At 37.0% G+C, this 19,263-nt stretch overlaps 1 long non-coding RNA gene across 1 annotated transcript in view; it reads left to right on the top strand.

Annotated features, from left to right (window-relative positions):
* LOC311439214 overlaps positions 1-19,263 on the top strand; it is a 288,783-nt gene that overhangs the window by 101,437 nt on the left and 168,083 nt on the right. The window contains exon 5 of the long non-coding RNA XR_014694593.1: positions 2,474-2,540. This is a non-coding gene — a long non-coding RNA (uncharacterized lncRNA). The remainder of the gene's footprint in view (positions 1-2,473; positions 2,541-19,263) is intronic.

Below are 19,263 nucleotides of genomic sequence, written 5' to 3'. Positions count from 1 at the left end.
AGATAGGAAGTCACCTTCATTTACAAGTAATTCTGAAAAAATAAACAAGTCTTTCAATTACTTTGCACTGTCTGCAGAAGTTTATTATTTCCATTTTAGAATAACTGATATGTAATTATTTTGTTTTGCATCTTCCTTTGCTTTCACTTTGTCACTGGACTAGATCAGACTTCTAAGAGAAATGTGTTCTGTAATTATATTTTGTCCCTTTTTCCAAAACACAGTCATTGATGTTACAGTTTCTGTGTAGTAATTTTACTTGTCAATTTTTGTGGTGCTTGCCAGTTGGGGATAGGATTCCAGACACGTTTCTCAACCTACATTTTTCTCAGAAAAAAATAAATAAACCAACAAACAAAAATTACACTTATTCTTTGATTTCTTAAGTATATGTTTGATCTAAATCCAAATCTAACTGTTCCAAGCCTAACTGTTTAAAATCATAGAATATCCTGAGTTGGAAGGGACCCTTAAGGATCATCAAGTCCAACTCTTGACACTGCACAGGTCTACCCAAAAGTTCAGACCATGTGCCTAAGTGCACAGTCCAATCTCTTCTTAAATTCAGACAGGCTCGGTGCAGTGACCACTTCCCTGGGGAGCCTGTTCCAGTGTGCAACCACCCTCTCTGTGAAGAACCCCCTCCTGATGTCAAGCCTAAATTTCCCCTGCCTCAGCTTAACTCCGTTCCCGTGGGTCCTGTCACTGGTGTTAATGGAGAAAAGGTCTCCTGCCTCTCGACACCCCCTTACGAGGAAGTTGTAGACTGTGATGAGGTCTCCCCTCAGCCTTCTCTTCTCCAGGTTGAACAGTCCCAGTGACCTCAGCCGTTCTTAGTACGTCTTCCCCTCCAGGCCTTTCACCATCTTCATAGCCCTCCTCTGGACACTCTCCAACAGTTTCGTGTCCTTTTTATACTGTGGTGCCCAGAACTGCACACAGTACTTGAGGTGAGGCCGCACCAGCGCAGAGTAGAGCGGGACAATCACCTCCCTTGACCTACTAGCGATGCCGTGCTTGATGCACCCCAGGACACGGTTGGCCCTCCTGGCTGCCAGGGCACACTGCTGGCTCATATTCAACTTGCTGTCTACCACGAACCCCAGATCCCTCTCTTCTAGGCTGCTCTCCAGCGTCTCATCGCCCAGTCTGTACGTGCAGCCAGGGTTTCCCAGTCCCAGAAAAAATACATCCTAATGTGATAATCTAGACAGATTTTTTTTTCTTCAAACTTAAAAAACAGGTCTTCTTAGAGGAGGTTTTGGGTATTATTTTTCTAGAGTATTACAATAAAAATCAATTCCAGATAGGTTGGATAGATCGTGTCCAGTACACAGATTTCATCTTAAAACTGAAGGTACGCTTTCTTCAAAAAGTTATTGCATGTTCTTGATGTGTCAGACTTTTCTAGGCTGTTGCAACTGATGTGCTTTGCTTGATGGGTTGAACCTTGATTGCTTGATGGGAAAGCAGTGTCGTATGCTTAGTTAATATTCTTTTATAAGACTCTCTTAAACAGAAAATAACAATGTAGAAATTCATGATGATATGGACTAACCTTCTTCTGAAGGCTCATAGAGTGGCCAGGCGTCTTCTTATCAGATTTGGTAGGCTCTAGAAAAATTATTTTGTCACCGTAACACTGGGCAGAAACTAAGATCTGGCTTTTCTTGCCAGATCTCTTGAAGATGTCACAAGTGATCTTGTGCAAATCTTTTATCTGTATTGTACTAAATGGTATGGTTCTTTGTTTAATTACACTGTCGACAACGGGAATGAAACATATGCATTTTACAGACATGTGAAGATAACATCTCTTTGTAGCAGCAGTTCTTTTCACTATTCATGTAGGCCTACCATATTCTTTTGATGTGGGCAGCTTGCACATTAGTATCCAAAACAAACAAACAAAACAAATAACAGTACTAGTAACGAGCAAATCTTAAGTTTGGTATAGCCATTCTTAAGTTTAGTCTGGACTCAGTGCTACTCTAAACAATTCTCTAAGTTCTCTAAACAATAAATCAATTAGTGTGGCATAAGATTCAGTGCTATTTCTGTAAGGGAATATCTGCAATGCAGTGTCTGTATGTGATAGTATCCTGGAGCCTCCGAAGAAAACCATAATTTCAAAAGCAAAACAAATATGAGTTCTTTACTCATGGAAAATTCTAGCAAGGAGTTGAGGTGGTGTCAGCTTAGAAAATCATAAAATAGGCATTAAGTTGGCTTTAATCAGTTATAGTAAAAGAAAAGTAACTTCTTCCTACAACTAATTTCAGCTACTCTGTTGACTCTATATGCATACATTTCATCATAACTTTTACCTTCTCTATTTTTTGTGAGCATCTTCCAGCATTTTAAGATATGAAAACCAACGAAGGTAAATGAGAGGACTCCTGTGATGTTTGTGATGCTTCACAGTTGTGATGCCTTTCAATGATGTAGTAATTACAGGATTTTTTTTTCCTAGGATACTGAGAGACTTTCAAGATACTGGGAGAACTGACAAGCCTGAAAATTGGAAAGATTTTCCTAAAGTGAGTAAACGATTTCAGAGTGAAATAACCATAATTGAAAATGTTCTGATTTCTAATTTTCCGTATGTTTGACTAAGCTTATTGCTTTCACTGCAGATATAGTCATAGTACCAGGAAGGCAGCAGACATTTAAGAATTGTGCCTAGCCTTGAGAGACTCTGTTATAAGGGATACACAGTTCCCACACTTTTTTTTTTTTTTTTTTTTTTTTCGTTTAACTACAGTAGTGGATGAGAGCTTCTGGTTGATTCTCTGCAAATACATTTGATATATTTTATGCATAAACACAATAGAAACTTTTGTCCCTTGGAATAAAAACTGTGCATGTGTTCTGTCTTGGCAAATATGGGATTTTCTGTAAATTTTTTCTTCTTGCGTTGTATTTCAAATATATATATATATATATTTTAACATGGTAATTTTTAAGGTACATTTTTTTTTCTCGTTATTCTTATCCTTTCACAATTCTGCAATGGTATTTACAGCATCTGTACCCATGTACAAATGAGTACTATGAGTACTTTTAGGACAAGACTTTCAGGATTTGAGGAAGAGCATGTAAAAAAGGTTGCTTTCATAGTGAAGTTCTTAAATGAGTTTTGTGGAGGTGAGACAGAGTAAGAAAGGCTAGGGAAACATGGCTCCTACTGGTTGTTTTTCCCTATTCTGGCCTAGTGAATCATTTTATTATTTAATTTTATTTATTTTTGATTGACAGGACAGAAGAAAAACAACTTAACCTATATAGTCTGCTAGTTTAAGAGGATCAGAGTTTAAGGGCTCCAGGGCAGAAGAGGGAATCAAATCCTGGTCTAGGATTCGACTCCTGCCCAGGGAGTACACCAGTACCCCATGCTGCATTAAATCAGGCTACAGCAGCTTTTGACTGTTGTCTGTTCAGTTCCTGCTTGGAACAGTTCCTCATCCTCTATGGGGCCCTCAATGACTCCATCTGGGTTCTGGATTGCAGCGCTTAAATTTTAAGTACCTAATTAGATCTGTCTGTAAGTGAGATGTTCAGGTTCACACAGGGACTCTGTGGCAGGGTACCAGAGTGCTGATCTCACTACGCTCACACCAGTGAGAGGTGGTGGCATTTGATAGATCTGGAAGCAGATAAACTTGCTAAACTGTGTTTGTTCATTTAGAATTAATATAGCATTCAAAAAATTTATTTAAATTCTATTATTTTGGCTGAAATGATCTTAACTGAATAGTAGTGTTTAACACCGGTGATCTCTGCAGATCTGTTCAAATGTGGGCAGTCACATTCACAGAGACGTATGTATCACAAAGCCGCATACATTTCCATCCATCAATAACTTCACAGAAACCTAATAATTATTTTATTGTAAAATCTAATTTAATGGTAGAAGAGGGATGAAAGTATTAACCCCATGCAATAAAAAGGTACATTTTGCATAAAATGTTATTCCTTAACCAACTGAATATTAGCTTATAAACCCAATGCAAAATTCAAATTGGTGATGTTGGAAATTGATGATTCTGCAAGATTTGTGATAAGGTCCTATATTTGTGCAGAAAAGGAATCTCAATCTCTGCTGTTGTTACTATCACACTTCTTGTGGTATTAACAAGAAATTTTTCTCTAATAGAGTAGTGAATTCAAGAGGCCTTCCTGGTGTTGTCTGCCATTTTTTTCTTACCACTACTTAGTTTCATTTCTCTCTTAAATCTCCTCCATCATTAATCTTATGTCTCCCACATTGGTATTAAGTATCTTTTATGATATACCTACAAAGGACAGTGCAACACTGCTTGCTTACAGCACAAGCTACTCATAGCTCGAATGAGCTAGGTAAGCTCAAATGATGGGACGCAGTATGACACTTACCAGGTGTCACCTATTGTATTCTGCTTCTCATTAGGACTTTTGTAGAACCACTTCTGCTAGTTTTCATTGATGCAGCACTGAGACAGATAGAAATTCTCTTGATAATATTGTGTAAGAAAGATGCTGCTATTTATAAATGCATAGAAAGACATGTTATAGAAAAAGAAAAACACACACTTTTTCACATTTTAAAAGAATGTTATTTAAGTAGAAAACATCAGAAGAAGTGAAAAGGACAAGGGTGCAAGAAATATAATGGAGTTTACAAAGTAGACAAAGTTGTATTTAAGATCCTATTAAAATGCTGTCATGGACTTAGTATATCCAAATCAGACTAAAGCTAGAAAAGATATTTAATGAGGATGAGAACATAGCTTAAAATAAATGTGAAAAGGATATAAATGTGAGGTAGCACGACATAAATTGAAGCAAGTTGAACAGAGTAATGGAGCAGGGCTTCTAACAGTGAATGAATGTTGCTTGCTTTGGTAGCATGCTTGGGGGTGTCAGGATGAGGGCAGAAGTGGGGAGAGGAAGAGGTGAAGAGATTCCATCAGTCTTTGGAAAACATGAATCGATCGTGAAGATTTAAATTGGGATACATTTTGGTAGAACAAGAGACCTTCTACATGTAGATTTCAGATAGATACTGCAATGTTGTGGTATTACCTAGTATGGTGTAATCCATGAGTCTGTCATGGATTTAGCTTTAGTCTGGCAGTCTGTCTAACCAGCACATGACTTTTCTCACTCAACCTGGAGTAAAGGAAGGAATAAAGGAGATGTTTGCTATTTATCTTTACTATGTAAACCTTGATTGACTCTTGCAGTTTCTAGATGTGGGAAAATTTAGTTACACATCGCTAGAGGAGTAAAGCACTCGATTAACTCCCAGTTTGTCCTTCATGGTTCCTGCTGGTGGGGACCAGTATGGGAGTGTGGATCCTCTCTCTCAGCCCATACAGGGTGCACTCCCTGTTTCAGCCCTTACTAAGTTGACAGTCAGGTGAGTTGTTCACTGCCTGATCTACATCTGAGGGTTGTTGCTCACTGTTTGCTTCTCATCTGCAGAAAACTCTGAGTGTTGGCTACAGCCCTATCACAGGCACAAACTCCACTCTCAGTCCTCAAACATCTCATAAATACCAGCATATTTTTGATGGCAAATATTTGTGCATTCCCTCCCTTGTCACAAAGTTGGTATGCTTTGTTCCACGCAGCCACTTGGGTATGGATGAAGGAAAAAATTAGGGCAATTCTTAACATCTGTTGTGCTGTTTGCAGAAGGTTACCTCCCACAACATTTCCTCACTCCTCTCCATTCTGATCACCCTACCTGATTTACATGGTGAGACTGGTGTAGCTAACAGTGACACAGGAGAGCATTTCTCCTATGAGCAGTGAATGATCCTGACTTCTACTCAGATGCTCCCAGTAGCATTCATCTAAGTACACAGGGCCAGCTTTGGCCAGCCACACTCACCAACTGATGCAGGAAAGCACTCTGCTTGTGATGAGATTGCTGTATCACTTGTCCTCCTTATTTCATCTAAGCATCAAGGCACAAAGTTATCACCATCATTTAAATTGGATTACTACAGTCAGTGCATTTTATCATATCACTTCTAAAGCCCAGTGATGTAGAACACATTAATTGGCATTTGTTGGGATGCACAGAAGTTTTCAAGAGTACAAAAGATTTAAACATCTTTCAAAAAGTAATGCCATGACCTAAAACCTCTTTCAAACTGCCAGAGAGCTTTAAAAGAGGCCATTCTATGAATAAAGTAATACTAGGAGATGAGGAAAGAAAGATGTTTTAAAAAAAAAAGTGAAAATTGTTCTTCACTTTTGTTCACTGCAGTTACCAAAATCAATGTGTCTGCAAATGTAACTTGTCTCATAAATCATTAGGTCACAAACCTGAACAATGTCAATGTGTTGTCACTATCCTATTAAATTAAATTACTAACCAAGGTAATACTTAACAGCACATTTCACAGGGAACAATGTTTTAATGTATTGAGGATGCCTAATAAATATAGCAGCTGGCTAATACGATTTGAAGGCTTTAGACAGAAGAAATACTAGAGAGAGATAAAGATAAAGGAGGGTGAAAAAAAAAAGACATCTAGTCACTAGGGATATAGTGTACTGAAACACTAGATTGGCATAATGAGAAATGTCCTACTAAATCCCTACCCAGTAATTATCAAAGATGGGTTGATTGGATTAGATTTGGATCTGGCACCTTCAAACACAAGGGCGTAGGCAGACTTGCAGATAGCTGAGACTCTCACTTGAGCTATGGGAAGTACTAAATGGTGAACTCTGAGTCTTATTCTTACTGAATATTCTCTGCAACAATATTTATAAAGGGTATGGACAGGCTGACAGCTTCAGAAGAAAACAGGGCAATATGCTGATTTACACCAGCCAATAATGTAGTACATCCACAGATGTTTTAAGATTAAACCATACTTCAGTTTTAAAGCTTGATGAAGTGCTCCACCTGAACAGTAATGTCCTTTTTGGTTTTATATTTGCCTGTTTTTCTTTTTTTTTTTTTTTTTTTTTTTTTTTGGCAAAAGACAAAATTTAAACACATCCTCCTGCCCAGTGTTTTAAAGGGGTGAGATTTGAAGAACTCCTACTATTATGTGAAGTAAATAAATAAGCAGAAAAGTCAGGTTTCTACATCTACAGGCTGGTGTGTACCCAGTCCAGGTAGCGATCTAGGCCAGAGTAGTAGCATATAGCAGAAAATGTAAATTAATATATAATTTAGGATAAATTCTAAAAGTGTCTCACTATGAGATTCCCATTTCACCAATTAAACATACCTTTAGCCTTATTTTGGCTTTTTATTTTAATAAAGAGTACATATTAGGGCCCCTTCCTGCACTTTTCCCTGTCTACAGCATTTCAGGTAGCATCTGTAAAAGCAGAATGATAGCTCTGATTAAATGCTCAGATCTTAGGGCACTTGGGTTTTCATCCAGCATGTTAAAATGCCTAAAGATGGCACATGCACTCCAACATTACATTTGGCACAATAAAATGAAAACCTAGCACTGCTGGCCAAAATTCAGCCAAATGATGTTGTAAAAGGTTTGTGCTAGGTACAACAGACATAATCATTGTTACATTTTTTTGCCATTCTGCACAGAGGAACTTCTGTGGCTGTGTCTAACATTAACTATGCTACATTCAGTTCTTGGCTTCTGTGCTCTTCCCAAAGGAGAACATGCAAGTCAAATGGCAAAATTTGATCCCTCTCAAGCTGTACGAAAAACAGGTAGGCAGGAAACAAAGGCAATGAAGGAAAAGGTTATTTTTAAGTAATAGGAGCTCATGTGCCCTTGCTTTCTGTTGTTTCACAAGAGGAAAGGGACAGTGAGAAAAAGGAGCTGGTGTGTGGTCATGGTCTGAGATCCTAGACAGAATCAGCTGAAACACAGAAGTGCAATCAGATTTAATGTACTTTGCATATATGGATTTTACTTTTTTAATATATATTATTATTATTATTATTTGATACAATTTATAATGCAAAATGTTGTCTAGTAATGGGATAGAAGTCCAGCTGAAGATAGTTTGCATAGTGCAGTGTATTGTATGCACATTTTTGAAATATGTGGATATCTTCTGGTTTTAGACGAAACTATAATCTTATTCTCTCACACTGTTATACTGTTATATAATGCTAATGACCATGATTAATTTCTGAATCTTATGGCTTGAGATAATCTTTATTTTTATTAGATGTTTTATGTTAATTTTAAATTATGGCATAAAACATTTGTTTTGCAAAGAAAAAAGAAGTGTTTATCTGCAATGTATGACAATTTATACTGAAGTTTAAAGCTATGTTAGGCTACATTTTATGATTTGTTTTCCTAGGGGCAATGGTGGTGGAGCATTTTCTTCTAGCATTTTCTTCTAGGTGATAACAAGGCAAAACTATGTTCGTAGCCTACCTGTTCTTCAGGTAGGGATGGGATAAAAATCATTAATAAGATTTACAAATAAGTTTTGATAAGTGTGTCTGTGTGGTCAGGTATCCTACCCTAGCAGGGTATATAAGAGTTTTATGGCTAACTTGAAATCCTGTTTCTTATTGACACACCCTAGACTGCTTTCAAACATGAGAGCTGTCTCTATGTCTCCATACATAGTGCAGTACTTCTTACCTGTGATTTAATATGGAGCTGTTTGCAGAAGTTTTTGTGGGCAGCACAGCACTGGGCTCAACTTCCTCTGCTGTCATGCCAGTGACAATCACAGAGACAAACATACCCTGTCTATATTCAGTCCTAAAAAGGTCTACAGTTGCCTTTTAACAGTGACAAGTCTAAAATAGTTGCTTAGTTGACAGAAAATGGTTTAACCTGGCTATCAAACAAATACTGTCATAAGATAAATTTATCGTTGAGCCCTGTAGCAATCAAGCAGTTGCTGCTTTCCTTTTCATTTTTCATTCATTCGAGGCAAAGATGCCTTGTTAGGTCCTGTTTGGGAGCCCTATTTCATGTTTCTCTTAATTTCCACTTTAAAGGTGATTGCATTTTTCTATATTTTTGTCCCTCTATTTGCCAACTGCATTGATTTTCAGAGTTGTGCCCTATTTCTTGCTTTCTAATAGATTCTTGTCCACTGCTTCCATTTCTAAATCAATGTCTTTAATACTTCGAGAACTCATCAGTAAGAATGGCTATAAAATTTAGTCACTTCACTTACAGCTGTCTTTAGCTCATTGCTGAAAGCTACTTGTACTGACAATTTCCTTCAGATACTGTAAAGATATCTTTTTTTGGTGTTGTCAGTATAAGGCAAATATTTTTTCACTTCTATAGTTTTGTTGGAAATAAAATTCACAAATTTCACTTGTGAAACTTCTAACTAACCTTAAGGGCAATCAAATACCCATTTGAAAGATATGTATAGACAGTTCATTGCTGTAATATGCACTGCAAATTTCACTTATCACAAGGTAAGAGCCTTGTGTGACAGGAGACTGCTCAGCAGTCCTGTACATTACAGATGTCAATCAGATATCGACACTGAAAATAACAACAACAACAACAGCATAACTCTCTCTATTCTTTTCACTCTCGTGGAACTAGATGTTTGAATACACTTTAGCAGTTTCAAGCACAAAGTACTGCCCAGAAAAAATGGGGGCAAATTGTACCATGGATGAGATCTGGTCTATTGGCTGCCAAATGAGTAACACTGAATTACAAGAAAAAATACTTTGTACCTACTATATTCCAGTGGGATGACTCTCATCTCTTTCACTAAGGATCATCTTTAGCTGAGATACTTTCTGAGCAATATGGGTAGAGACGTAGCCACACTGAGGTCATTAGAAAAGTTAAATTGAATTTTCATGTTATTTTACTGTATATTGTTCCATGTAGTACTTGTATTATTGATAGTTATATATCAATTCAGTCTGTGTTGTTTATTTTTTTTTTTACTTTTAATGGGAGGAGAACATAAATAATTTTAGCATTAATCAGCTGAATATTATATCAGTTTTCATTCACATGGAAAGTAAATATTCATTACCATCTCTGGCATGTGTAGCTCACTGTATAATTTTGTAATATACTTATAATTACTCTATTTTATAATTTAGTATACTTACATTAAAGTGTAATTGCATATTCCAGTATGCAATTCATTTATCCTTGTTAAAATTATATTGGAATTGTGTGTCCTAATCTATATATATTAGGGAAACTCTGAGACTGAAAAACTTGTCCTGATCATCATCAGCAGTAGGAAAAGTAGCTGTCAGTCTTTTCGTCTCACCAGGGAACAGGCTAATGAAGGAGTCTAGTCTGTTGACCTGTACAGTTGACTTCTGAGATGGCAGAAAATCCCTCCTTTCTCTTCACTGGGGGCAGAGCTGAGTAATTATATGCCTGCTTTTGACATGCAGTGTGTGGAGACTCTGAACTTTGGGCTGGTGGTTGTTTCCAGAAGAGAGCCTCACAGTATAGGGAGAGCTGTGCTGGTTTGCATGGATGAGCTGTGCCTGTTAATGGAGCTGATTTGACCATCATTTGGAAGTTAACATCCCTTTGTTTAGGACTTTGGAAGTGACCTTCAAAGCACTTTTTTTTTTTTTTTTTTTTTTTTTTTTTTAAATCTAAGTAAAATACATCCGTTTTAATTGGAAGCCAAAAGGTCACCCCTGGCAATCATGTTTTTTTCACTGATACGAATGACTGTCATAGATGGTTTTGATAGACTGTTATTAATAAAGGGTGTTGGAGTGATTTCTAGGATATTATCACACTCTAAAGTAGAGGATACATGGCAAGTCTAAAGGAGGAAGCAGTTTCTGCCTTACTGGTGCAAATGGACAAGACAAAGTGGCCACAGAAATCTCACTTTTTACAAATGGAGATGACTGAGGCAACAAATCTTTCCACCTAGCCATAAAGTAAATCTGTGTCAGAGATGCAGAAAGTAGGTTGATAACGGTTTTAAAAATAAACAGAAGCATAACGTTTTATGGTAAGATCATTTCAAGGGCTATTTATTCACCTAAACAAAAGCAGATTGCTTATGGTGCAACAGAATGGTGGTCCTCTTGCTCAGATATGAATGAAGTTTTCTTTCAGTATGAAGTATAATCTTTTCCAGGAACCATTCTCTCATTGGCACGCTTCAATTATAGATAGTGTTATACTGGGTGTATGAACTAATCTTTGTTCTAGAATTTGTTTGCAGGTCATGACTTTTATTCTATTTAAGTACTTCCCTTTGAAGCTCTAAATCAAAGGCAACTTCAAAAATGGGCAGCTTCTATTAAATGTAATTACTTCAACCTGAAAGATATGCTAAAGGTGAGGATGCTAAACAAGAGTAGCCACTACATTAGAGTAGCAGATGTTAAGAGCACAAATCATAAAAGTACTTCTGTTGAATAAAGGGTAGTAACTAATCAAGGGAGGATTATAAATGAAGTGTGCAGGATTTGTTTTAGATTGTGTATTATGCCTTTCCTGAAAACAAACCTTCATGTTTTTCCTCTTCTAATGACTAGTCAGATACCTAGCATGTGATTCTTTTTGCACCTACAGGTTCCTAATGCGCCTACAGTATCCTAATGAAGTTTAATGTGACACAATTAAGTGTTCATATGCTCTCACTTATTTTTTTTTATGCAGTATAAAATGCTTTTAAAAGAGAATGCTTAAAATTTTCAATGGCAGCTCTTGGATGCTGGAACACAAAGTTATTAATTAACATTAGCACTAATGAATACTAGAGCCAGGTATTTCTCTAATCATATTTTTGACACTTTTCATTTGTGATCAGTCTCATATGTACAACTTCACAATATTCATAGAGCAGCTTATCATCCAAACCTTCCCAGTGATCTTTTCTTCTTTGATCTTATCTATTATGTTACATGTCCTACCCCAGTCTATGCTGTCACAATTTACCAGCACTCAGATGATTTATTGGCTCTCAGTCCTTCCAAATGCTTCCAGAGGTTTATTTTACCTATTAATTTTCAATCCTTCTGTTCCTGATTGGGAAGAGGAATGGATGAAGTGCTGACTGGCTGCCTGCTATGGGATGACTGCAATTTCACCCAGTCTTGTTGTCAATATTCAGACAAAGCTCCCACCAGATTCCAGAAGTCAACTGGGCATGTGGGAACTGAAGGCTTTGTTGACATATCTAGTGTATCACTGAATGAACATTTATCTTACAGGAATGATAACTAAACTATTTGTTTTAGTGGAATGCTCACATGTTTCTTAGTAGGCATAACAGGAGGATAAAATGTCTTACTGGGATAAAATGCCAGAAGCATATGGAGAATCCAATCCTTTTTTCTATGTTGACAGTTAAAACTATCTTCTGCTAAAAAAAAAAAAAAAAAAAAAAAGGTTGAAAAAGGCTGAGTTTTCTTTGTGTGGTTAAAGGAAGCAGATAAGAACAGTTTCATGCAGGGAACAGATCAGGTAAATAACATCTTTACAGCATTTACGCTTTTTGAGTAACTGGAGCAATTTTCCTTTCATTTTTTAGGGAATCATTCTCAGATCTAATAATGACTGAAAAATATTTCATTTTTCGTGAAATAACCTGTGTGAAATATTTTTCAGCATTCAGAAGTCATCTAAAATTGCTTATTTTCTTCACTGTTTTTTCCCTCATCTCACACATCAGTTCCTCTCTGTCACAGCTTTCAAAGACAGTCTGTTGGCATGCAGACTGCAGTATCAGAGCTTTATTTCTACATTTCTTTATTTCTACAACCATTATGTGGGAGAGACTGAGCAAGAGAAAGAGAGCTCTTTGGACTCTTCTTATTAATAGAGTCCGTGTTGAGAATTTTGCACAGCTTGTCATAGACAATTTTTTGAGTGATTCTTTACTCTCTCATTTTGTTTATATGTAAAATACCCTGTGCAATGCAAGTACAGTAAAAGCAAACAAAACCACTCCTAATAGGTACTTTTAAATTTAGATTAAAATACACTGACATAACCCATAGTGATGCTCACCTACAATATTAATGTCTACCACCTTGGAAGATGTAAGGGCTATAATCTCTATGTGTCGAGTTAACACCAAAGACAAGTATTAAAAACAGAATTAATGGTTTTAACTTCAATATAAAATTAACACTTTCAACTTTCCATGTAGCAGGGAACCTACCTTTTAAATATATATATATAATATATATATATATTTCTGTTTCATCTTTTTCTTAAGGAAGGAGCAAAACGTGTAAGCTAACCAATTAATTAGTTTTGTCTCTTATTCAGCAATTTTATGTTTTATTAACCCATTATTTGGGTTTGCAGATAAAACTAAACACCTCTACATGGTGTCATATTTTTGTACAATACTCAGTTTTTCAAAGACTATTCAGAGGATGCTGTAAAGGCTAAAATCAGAAAATCATTCTTGCATGTCACTTCAGGGAAGCAAAATTTGCATAGTGTGCTAGAGCACACTTATTTGTTGACTAGTTCTTTTTATTTCTTTGGCAGGAAGCTAATATCTAGTATTCCAGCAGTTCTTCTTTCCAAGATTTATGAATCTTCCCTGCTTTTCCAATGGTTTTGATTTGCATTAAGTAACAAAATAACCACTAAGCCATAAAAACAATGACACAGAAATAACAGTAAGAATATGAAAGACACTGCCAAAAGCTAGAGGATGTAGACTTAAAGTTGAACTTGACTTAGCAAATTTGGAGGACAGGGAAACATCAAGAAAGTCACAATTTAGATGAAATTAGGAACCTTAATCTGTGAAAGTGGTCCAAAAAATCTTTGTTTCTGCAGCAGCAAAAACCTATTAGGAACTTGTAGTTTGAATGACTGAATTGATTTATTTTAGAAAGAATGGATTTATTTCAGATATTTCAACCAATTAAGTTTTGATGTCTTCAGGTTTAGTGAAAACTTCTGAAGCAACACTTATAATAACTCTACAGAAACACTGTAGATAGTAACTCTTTGAAACACTGATCACAAAAATTAGTACTTCTGTTGCATATTTTTTGTCTGTCACTTTGCCATCTATTACAGAGACTATTTGATCATATAAGCACAATAATACACATTATATGGACAGGTTTATGTAGCCATTACACTTCCAAAGTGCATGTGTGGATCTGGAGCCTGTGCTGCACACCTGCAGTTGCTCCACACAGGCATATTGCGGGTCTTGGTTGAAAGAAGCGTTTGGTTGGAATATTGCTAGCCTCATATATCTAACACGTGATCTGCTTGAACAGGCCTAAGAACTAGAACAACTGTCCTGTAAGGTCTAAGTATTGTTTTTAGCTTGTCTTGATATTGGTTTCTACGTGTTCTTGACCATGAGAAGAGAAGTAGACAGCAAGAAAGTTCTCTTTATAATCTAGTGGTTTACCAGACAGTTTAAAGCTCACATTTCCAGTGAGGAAAAAATAGGTTATCAAGCAGTCAGCAGGATAGGGTTAAGAATACTGTTAAATCACAAACCCTTAACAAGGACATTGTTCCACCAGAAGAGGAGACGGAGCTCCCATGGCTGCCCGTGAAGCCTTATCTCCACTTTTTAATGACTGATGGCCTTCTGCGTGACATGTCCACACCTGTGTTTGCACTCATTATTAAAACTTTATTTTGTTATGAACAGTACTCCACAAAAAATGAACGGGAGGGGAGGGCTTCTTTGTCTTTCAGCAGTTTTTCTAGTTTGTAGCAATAAAGAAGGTACTTCAGACTAAACCTTCTGCAACCTCCTCTAAACACTTTTGGCATCATTTTAATTCAAATATTGCTAGCAGTTACGTGACCCACATTAGAGGTGAACTGTGAAATGCACTTAAGACGTGTCTCAGGGGTAAAAATTTAAATCCAAGGAAAGAGGCTCGGGGCTGCATGCAAGCTTACTTTCATAGCTCTTCGGCTATTTTAACCATAATCAAAATAATTCTGACCTTCAGAGATCTGAAGACCAGAGCCATTGATGTAATTTATTTGAAGCAATATTTTAATTTGAAACTACATGTCTTGGTCTTGTTCCTTTATGGGATTACTCTACTGATGTCTCTTTGCCTTAGGTGCAGGGCTCCTTCTGAGCCTAGTTGCTCTACTGGGACAGCCCGCACATGTGGTTGTGTCACTTAAATCCCAGTGAGAAGGTTGTTTTTTTTTTTTTTTTCTGTAAATGTGTAATGTTGGAGGATAGTTTCAGTACTGGAATGTGATGGAACATCAAGTCCAAAAACAGTACCAGGCTGTAGCACTTTTTGTGGAAGAAAATAAAATCATCCTGAACTGTGTAACAGGTTTTGTCCATTTACTCTTGTAATTCCTTACCCAACAAAAGATAAAAAGGCACTCTGGATATTTTCCTGTGCTCTGTTTGATATTTATTAAGGACAAAAATAATTAGTATTAAAAAAAAAAAAAAAAAAAAAAAAGAATTTCCCAAGCTGCCCTCACCCACTTAATTTCATTCAAGTTCATTAGCTTAGCATCAACTAAGAAATCTTCTGTAGGAGGTTTTGACTCCATTTAGTAAGATAAGAGAAATGATAGTAAAACAACTAATGCTAAGAAGTCAAGGAGAAGGATGCATCTAATAACTCTCTAAAATAAATTAAATAAATTGAAATATTCTTCTGGTTTGAATATAGGTCATTGTAAAGGAGTGAGACTGGGAGATTTCCCTCTAAAGTCCTAATGGAAGGCCAGGTGATACCAGTGATGAAATTCCTGTTTAAAATGAGAATTGCTTCTAACCTGAGATTCTGCTTCATGATGTAAAGGATGGATCCAGAAAGGCACTTTGACTCTGCAACACTCCGCATTGCAACACCCCAGCATTTGAAGGTGGCTGAGCAAAGTGAGCCAGAGGCAATCATTTTATGCATCTCTAACAAAGTCTCTGTGGGTCTATTAGGCTGAAAGTGGCATATCTGAAGACATTAGGATGCCTTGGGGGTTGTCTGGGACCTCTGTATTCTCCTGCTAACGCTTAGGTAATTGAAAAATATGCAGGTACATTTGCAGAGTTTAAGCCTCCAGCCTTAACCTGCCAAATTTAATAGAACTAATATTTTACCAGCCACTAGAACAAGACACAGACTTACTGAGCAGCATGGGTTGCTCACTCCTGCTTGGGTTGCTCTCCTGCTTGCTCACTGGGATGGAACAATATTCACCAGTTTCAGTGATGTTAACTGCCATTGGAGCTTGCAATGACAAAACAACATATAGGTGGGACATTTCCATGGATATGGCTATAAAGGATATAACCTACCAATTGTCACTACATATTTTAATAGCTATTTACTTCAAATTATGTTATTCCATCTCCTCCTCCAAATCTGGAAATGTGTAGAAATGTGTAGAACTTCCCTATCTGAGTTTCATTGTCTGTACTTATGAGAGGCTGGGAATACCTGGAATGACCCACATATCAATATTTTACATTGCTAATATTTTAAGGTAGGGATTTAGTGTGTTTTTATTTCATGTATCTTGGGAGCACTGAATTTTTGGAGGTGGTGGAGTCACCATCCCTGGGGATGTTTAAGGAAAGGTTGGACATAGTGTTTAGGGACATTGTTTAGTGGGTGACATTGGTGGTAGGCTGATGGTTGGACCAGATGATCTTGGAGGTCTTTTCCAACCTTAATGATTCTCTGAGTCTATAGCACATCAGTGTCATCTAATAAGAGTTCTTTATTGTGAACCTCGTATAATCACCGAAACCTGCAAAACCATGTCAAATGAAAGCTTCCAGTGCAAAGCAATGTAATAAAGTGATAGATTCTGAAGAATGCATCGTAGGTCTTCATATCCTGATAAAAATTCTCAGCTGAGGAGCACACAGGTGGAGGTTATGGCCAGTGTCCTGGTTTCCATGTTGTGTCTGACTTGGAACTACCATGTCAGCAGAAATGTTCTTGTATTGAGTGTTCTGAAAGCTGGAGCAAGAGACCATTTTCTCATGTAGCTTGCAAAACTGGTTAGTAGTGGAAGAGAAAAATTAACTTCTTTTTGCAGCTATACCTTTTTTACTTCTCAACAAAACAGCAGTTGAGTGTGAACGTTAAGAAGAGTTAAACAAAAATCTTTTTCTTACTTCCTTTTTTAAAGACCTTGGCTTCAAAAGCAATAGCTTAGTTGCAGAAGGTATGATTGTTTTAAATATCTTAGCTCAGAACTTTGCTTTAATGAGATTTTTCCTGAAGAAAACAACTGTTATGAGAAGAAGTGCTGAAATCTGGATTCCAAGGAAAATTTCTCAAGCAGGAACCATCTCATTTCAGCATAATAGCATAGAAAACATGGTTTTGAAAAGCATTGAGGTTATTTGGGGTCGTTTTGCTCCAGTGGGAAGGGCATTCTTAATTCAGTAGATGCTTCTAAAAAGAAAAACAGTGACACTTTTAATTTTTCAACCCGCCTTTTGCTGAAAGAAAAAAAAATCATAACTTAGAAACATAAAATATTATGTTGCTTTAAGTAAGTGAAAAATTTCACTGATATGTTTTTGTTACAGATGTTTTGTTTGCATCATTTCAGAATGTCTTTCTTATTGCCAAGTCTCTGCTGTTTTAATATCAAAATTATAGAGATTAACTTTCTGTGTCTCTAATGATCAATTTAAGTAATTCAACATATCCAAGGTAAAGCTGTGTGGGAAAGGTGGTATTTTTCTCTACTTTTTATTTTCTACTCTTAGAAGTGATAGTCTCTTAATTCAGAATCATAAATAGAAGTAGCATGAATACCTAGGAACACCATTTTCATTTTTTTTTAAAATGTGTATTATTAAATATTTATTGTAATTATTTATTAAAAATTCAGTTTCGTGATGCAATAGAGGATCTGTAGTGCAGTTCTCCACATGGTGTTTATGTGGTCAAAACACCCACTAAATTTCTCTTGTAATAAAAAGATCAGACATGTATGGATGTGTGGTGCAGTCTCATTGTTTGGCTGGCCAGATAGTCCTGTCCCTCCACTCCTCTTTCCTTTTATTATTTATTTATTTTTTCAGTATCTCTTTAGTTTTGTCATCTCTCAGCCCTTGTGGGACTTGTGCACTCCTGACACAAATCACACCTGTACTTTGTGGGACTCATTGCATTGAAAGTTTTTTAATGTTTTGCTGGTCAAATTAAAATGGTTGTGTGAGGTTTCATGTTGGCTTCTTGTTTCTCTTCTGGGCACAGTTATATATTCCTCAATAAATAGGAAGCAATGTATCGTTAAAAAACTGTATGCATCTAATTTCTCTAGTGTTGTTTTGCTAAATCCCACTTGCTGAAAGAAACAGAACAGTCTCCTCTTGGCAGGCTAAGCTTTATAAATGAGGGTATGTTTCTTATTCTCATTATTTCTTATTGTAGCAAAACAAAGGCATAAATTGGGGTATTTGGGGAATAGTGAATTGATTTCTGATGATTTATCTTGTGCTTTTGTGAATCTTGTTTTTTGGCTGGTGGACAGAAATGGATTGAGCAGTTGACTCATTAAGAAAACAGGCTTTATTGAGGGAAAGGGCTGGGGTTCAGCTTTTTTTTTATGCTAGTTTTCTCTTACAGCAGAATTCCCAATGCCCACCCATGGATGCTTTGTGATTATTCAGCGCAGAGCTGCATTTTCTTGACTCATTCCTTAATCTAATAGTTATTGGGAAGTGGAAAACACCGGTCAGAGGCATCACTACTCCTATTGCCTAATCTGCAGAGTGTGGTGAGCTTTGGGTCATTGCACACAGAGCCCCATGGGAAGCGTTATGGATTCTACCCGGCTCTGTGCTGTTCTTTCTGGCAGCCTTGGCCACCCCAATCCCATGAAGTGACCTAAATCTGTGTGCTGTACCCTTTCACCAAACACTCAACACTATGTGTGCCCTGTCTTGTGGCCCACCTGCTTTCTGGTTTCCTGAGTCAGCTCCTAAGCTCCCAGAGGTATTGCTGCTCAGGCAGAGCTGTCTGCTCAGGTGGAGCTGTCAGAGCAGCAGGACACGGGTGTCTAAGAAATCTCCATCTGCAAAGCAGCCTCCACAGGGACTCTTAAGACACTGTGTCCATCACCACCTATAGAAATTAGTCTAGATGGTACCTGTTAGTGAGCAAGCTTCTGCCTGCCTACTGATCCATGCTTCTTGCTGCTGCTGAGAAGAAATGCCAAGGTTTAAAATATTAGCCTTCCATCTAAGCAAAAAATACTCAATATGGTAAAAGCTGCTTTTGGAATATGGCTACTGATATTCACCATTGAGTATGAACTCCAGATTGCTGCGAGACTAATGGATATGAGAACATGTGCATACAAGGGAGGAAGCTTGCCTGTGTGTATTTGCATGTGC

This window comes from Aythya ferina (assembly GCF_964211825.1).
Source record: "Aythya ferina genome assembly, chromosome: 6".
In the NCBI taxonomy this organism is placed as follows: Eukaryota; Metazoa; Chordata; class Aves; order Anseriformes; family Anatidae; genus Aythya; species Aythya ferina.
Note: the sequence above shows the minus strand (reverse complement) of the source record. Positions and strands in the feature narration are given on the sequence as shown.